The sequence below is a fragment of the Lupinus angustifolius genome, unplaced genomic scaffold (assembly GCF_001865875.1).
Source record: "Lupinus angustifolius cultivar Tanjil unplaced genomic scaffold, LupAngTanjil_v1.0 Scaffold_14_2, whole genome shotgun sequence".
NCBI classification, from domain to species: Eukaryota; Viridiplantae; Streptophyta; class Magnoliopsida; order Fabales; family Fabaceae; genus Lupinus; species Lupinus angustifolius.
Window position 1 is genome coordinate 27,634 of NW_017718630.1, and position 6,000 is coordinate 33,633.

Genomic DNA, 6,000 nt, shown 5'->3' on the forward strand with positions numbered 1-6,000 from the left:
TTCTTCATTCAATAGACTGTCTGAAACAATATCCATTAAGACTTTTCCATTAGGGACTGAGTTTTTGAGCATGACCATCAATGTATCCAAGCTTTCAGGCAACAAATTCAGTTGCAGAAGTGCTTGCAACTCATCATCTATCTTTGTCAATTGATTAACAAAACCCTTGAATTAATTCAAGTGCTCTATCATGCTCTGACCATCTCTATAGTCGAGTTTCACCAGCCTTGTGACAAGAAATGCTTATTTTTTGGAGTTTTGTTTTGAATAATTGATTCAAGTTACGACCACAACTCATAAGCATTTGTGTATGTGGTCACATGCTCAATAAACTTCTATCAATATACTTCTGAATTATTGCAACAACTTTTCAACTCAAAAGCTCTCAATCTTTGTCACCTTTATCTTCTAGTTTGTCTTTGCAAGAAATAGGCTCATGCATATCCTTGCAATATAAAAGATCTTCCATCTTGGGCTTCCAATAGGAATAGTTATGAGCTATCAACTTGAACATGTGTCCATCAAATGAGATATTAACAACTCCTTCCATCTTGGATTACACATGTTAAGCTCCCTGAATGAACCTGAGAGCTCTTATACCACTGTTGGGAAATTCATAATCAATTTCCCCCTCTGTGTGATGCAAAATGGTTACTTACAGAACGACAAGTGAATAAAGAAAATAGAGAAGAGTAGAAGAATAACGCCAATAATTTTTAACGTGGAAAAACCTCCTCATTGTGAGAAGGAAACAACCACGGGACCTAGTGCAGAAAATATCTCCACTATAGAAAGTAGGATTACAATATTTGGCTCTCTCTTATTAAGAGTATAACACTCAATCTCACCCAAAATGGATGGAAATACAAACTCTCTCTAGTATCTCACTAGGAATACAAATCTCACACTAAGTGGATATAAACTTTCTCACTTTCTCTCTATGTTGTTCTTTCTCACTTTCTCTCTATGTTGTTCTTTCTCACTTGCTTGTTGCTTCTCTTCCTCAGAAGTATCCTTTATATATAGTGAAGGGGGGAAGGCTTCATCATAAAAATATAATGGATGATTAATTATTGTCATACTTTTCAAGACATCTTGAAAAGTGCTACTCCAACTTTCTAAGTTAGACTTCAAAGTTCTCAAGAGTTAAGGAATAATTCTAAGACCTTGGAATGACCATCATTGAATGCATTCAATGGTTCATCTACCAATATTTATTGGTCTTGCTTCCACATCAATTAGGAAGAACTCTCAACCACTCTATGGCAACCCAATCAAATTCTTGAAAACCTAAGAATACCCTGGTGAAATATGACTCAAGTTTTGTTATTATAGGTCTTATAAGGATTCTCCCCTTGGGCTTTGTTTAGAAGTGTGATTTTGGAGGGGGAGGTAAGCGCATTGATGGCTTTAGAAGGTTTTTCCATTGATTGAAAGTTGGATAAAAAAGATGTGAAGGTTTTTGGAGGATTTCTCGAATCCTCTATTTGTCTATTTTTATAGTTCATCGAATTTGGGATTTTTCTAGAGGCAAGATATAAAAATACGTAAAAAATTTAGTAAAATTATATAATTATATATTATTGTCCATTTCATATTGTTAATTACATTTTTAAAAGAAAAATAAAAAATATTCTCACATTATCATTAGTTTATTCTCTCCATCTAAATTTCATACTCTCAAACAAGGAAGATATTTGTCTTTCTTTCCTTCCCAGCCCTTTGATCTTTCTCATTCCTTTTCCATCATAACTCTCACACATAACCTTAGTGATTTTCCAATATACCTATAAGGCCATCTTTAGAGTACAAGTTATAGACTATAACAGCCTAAACATGAAGAAGAAAATATAAAAGTAAAATATATCATGTCTCTCTGTAGGAGATATAAATTCAATCATATATTTTAAGATTGAATCTTTGAAGAGATAGAAATCGAATTTTTGAAGAGATAGAAATCCAATCTTTGCATTTAGTTTGATGTCAATTTTATTTTCATTCTAATAAATAACAAATGTCAATGAGTGGGCCAGCATATGATAAGATTTCAATTCCAATTATCTAAATTGAATACCACCATGTAACCATTCTTAACCTTGGTCTTTCCTTAATTGTAACCAACCAAATAGAGAACGTGGGATGACTTTCATCATCTTTCATGAATTTCGAACGTGAGTCCCATGTGATTTTTAATTGCCAAAACAATTTGACAGTTTCACATAAGTTCCTGTAGCATGCATCATGCGGGAAGTAGGTTAATTATATCTTTACTTGTACCTAGGGTAAGTATACCATTATCATCAAATTATATTTTCCAATATTAAACATTTTCTATATATTAAGATATGCTTCAACATGACTTTTAAGATCGGAAGATAATCTTCAATTAAATCAGTCCGTACTACCAAAAGAAGTAATTAAAATAAATTAGAAAAAGAAAATTGAATAATACTCTATATTTTTTATCATTTAGTGAAAGATAATGTAATTTAAATACAAAAGAAATAATAAAGAGATAATAAAGAGACTTGTACCGTGACAATTAGTTATTACACATAGTCATCCATCTATACTGGGCTTTTTTCTCATGCTTTTAGTTATATTGAGCCCGGAAAATTTACGTGGATAGTTCGTGGATGGTATCCACGACTTTGGGGGAAGTCGTGGATCCATGGAAGTCGTGGACCATAAACACGACTTCCATTGTATATTAATAATTAAAGAGCTATGTAGCCTAGTGGTTCTTAGTTATTATGGGAACAGTTATAAAAAAAAAAAGCAATAGGTGGGTGTTGAACCATGGACCTCTAGGTTCCCATAAAAACCACTAGGCTACATTACTCTTTTATTATTAATATACAATGGAAGTCGTATTTATGGTCCACGACTTCCTTGGAGAGAGAATATGTGAGGGAAGTCGTGGATACCATCCATGACTTCTCTAAAAATACACTACTTCCGTAAATATTTTGAAATATATACCAAACGTGTGATAGTGTAGTCAAACTACACTATCCATGTAAATTTTCCTATTGAGCCCATTTATTGCTCTGCCACATTGTTTACTATTGATCTCAAAGTTGGGATCTGGAATTCATGGTTCGTTGCAATAGATCTTAGTGAGCAACAAAATGGAGCTCCATGCATACAAGTTTATCCGTGATGTTCCACAAAGGATCATCTGCAGGTTGGAATGTGGATTTAGGATATATGATGAGTGAAAATGAAAGCATCAATTTAATAGCATGTTATACCAAAAGAAGTAATTAAAATAAATTTTCTAAGAAAAAAAGGAAATTGAAGAAAAATTATTTAGATTTTTCTTATCATTTATTGGATTATAGTATAGTTTAAATGAAAAGTATATACCCAATAAGGGTGGAGATAGCCTCATATTAGACTAGTAATTTGAATTAAAGAAACAGAAAAAGACAATTATATCTTGATTGTTAATTATTACACATTATCATTCATCCATGATCCATACTCAGTTTCTTCTCATTCTTTTACTTATATGTAGCCCATTTTCATGCTCTGCCACATCCTTCTATTAATGAGCTGGAGCTCCTGTGAAGGACCTAAATACAACAAAGATGAAAATAAATCAAAGATCAATTAATATCCATAATTTAACTATAAATTTGCATTTAAAAGAATGAGTAATTATAATGTTTTTTCATCTATATCAAACATCCTCACACTTAAATGAACTTGTTCTCAAAACAAAAACTTAGACTAAGTAGAAAGAAACAGCATATAATAAAGAAAGTTTGCTTGTCCTTCCACATTAAATTTGCATGTAAATTGCCTTTACCTATCATCCTTTATTTGCCCCTGTTTCTATTCCACATACCCCCTTAATCACTATCACAATAGAAATTTAAAAAAAACAATTGCTAACAATTTGTAGTTTTTAACATTCTGCCTGTTGTTTGTTGAATCTGTCGGGTCCACATTCTAAAGTTGAAAAATAAAAATAATACTTTTAAAATAGTCTTCTTTCTCAGTTAAAAATCACATGAATGGATAGATAAAAGATTGAGAAGGCTTCAGTGTGCTGTTTGTTTACAAAGATTGAGAAGGTGGTAGGGTAGAGATGCTCTAATGGGTAACCGGAAATGTGCAAGCAGATTATAAACCACACCGTTTCTAAGATAAAATAGCTCAGATTTCTATTATCAGATTAAATTCTTACTGCACTATAAAAACCGATTTCAAATACACTCAACAAAATAAGCTATTAGTGTCAATTCTCGAAATTACAACAATATGGTGTTAATTCTTGAAATTCTCACAATATGGATACGTATGTCAATTCTTTTATCACAATACTGAATATTAGTGTCAATTCTCGAAATTCCCACAATTTGACTGTGTGTCAATTTTTAGTGCCACAGAAAGAAAGGGGAAAGTTTGCGGGAATTGTGCGGACGGAAAATATGAGGGAGAAAGAAAAAGTTGAATGAAATCGCATTCAACATTTTTTCCAAATTCCTCAATTCTCCTATGTGGGACTCGGGAGAAGTTGTTTTTTCAAAACTTTTTTATGTCGGACTTGAGAGTTTTTAGATTTCACACTCAAAAGTTCTCACTAATAACTTCAACAAACCAAATTCCAACCGTACTTTGTGCATATATTTACAAGTGGCATACATAATTATTTAACAATCAAAATTTTAATAATTTCTTAATAAAATAATATTAAAAATTAGCAAATTTAATTTCCCTCATATTTTAGTATCGGAGGGCAATCAAAATTTTAATAATTTCTTAGTAAAATAATATTAAAAATTAGCAAATTTAATTTCCCTCATATTCTAGTATAGTACTGGAAGGTTGATAGATGTGGATCTGAACCAATGCATGAATGTATGTATCATCCACTTTACTTCATACGTCATGGTCAATTTTCCTAAGCTAGTATCATAGCTTCCAGGAAAAGTTACTGGCATAGTACACTTTTTTGAAATATTACATGGGAGGTGTATATTTTACATAAATCGGCAACCAAGTTACCGATTATGTATATATATTTTTAAATTCCTTCCCCCAAAGTCGGCAAGGGGAGGGGGGAGTTTTTAATTCCTCCTCCCTAAATCGGCAATGGGGGAGTTTTTCAAACAAAAAAAAATTAATTCCACCCCCTAAATCGACAATGGGGGAGTTTTTTTAAATTCCTCCCCCATAACAAGAGCAGTGATAGGAAGAACTTTAGATCCTTTCAGAACACCATTAGTACATTCTGCAAGATTAGTAGTCATGTGACCATATCTTCTCCCTTCATCATATGTCTAACTCTATTTCTCTTTTGGAATCTGGTCCAATCATGCTCCAGCCCTTTGATTTTTTTGACGCAAGGAATTCAACATTCGCTCGAACCGTGGTCACATCAACTCATAACCTAGAAAATAAATACAAACATATTAATATCCATAATATAACAATATTTTTAAAATTAAAAAAATAGAAATAGGACATACTCATTTCTACAAATTTGTCTTTTAGATCAGAATCTTGGAATTCCTTATTGAAATTACTAGCTACGTGACAAATACAATAAACTGATTCTACACTAGACCATCCTGCCAACTCACTTCGGAGTGTAACTAATAAACTTGCCCCCTATCTGATATGATACACAGGTTTTGTTGAGGGAGGGGTAACATACGTCTTAAGATTGTAAAAAAACCACTCTCAAGCTTCTTTTGTGTAACGCCCCGAAAAATACTTCTCAAAAACATTGCGGAAAAATGGGTAAATTTTTTTTTTTTTTGAATAAAGAGATTGTATAAAATTGTTTCCTTTTTAAAACCTTCCTTTTCCGGGACATCACTTTAAGTAACTCAAATGCGGAAAATCAACTTATCGTTATCGAATGATAACTTAACCTGATTCACAATTTCCTGAATAACACAATGCATATAAACGGTTAAGTCATCTTTAATTCATACAAACTAAGTCAACAAAGGCGAAAACGACATCGCCACTAACATATACAAA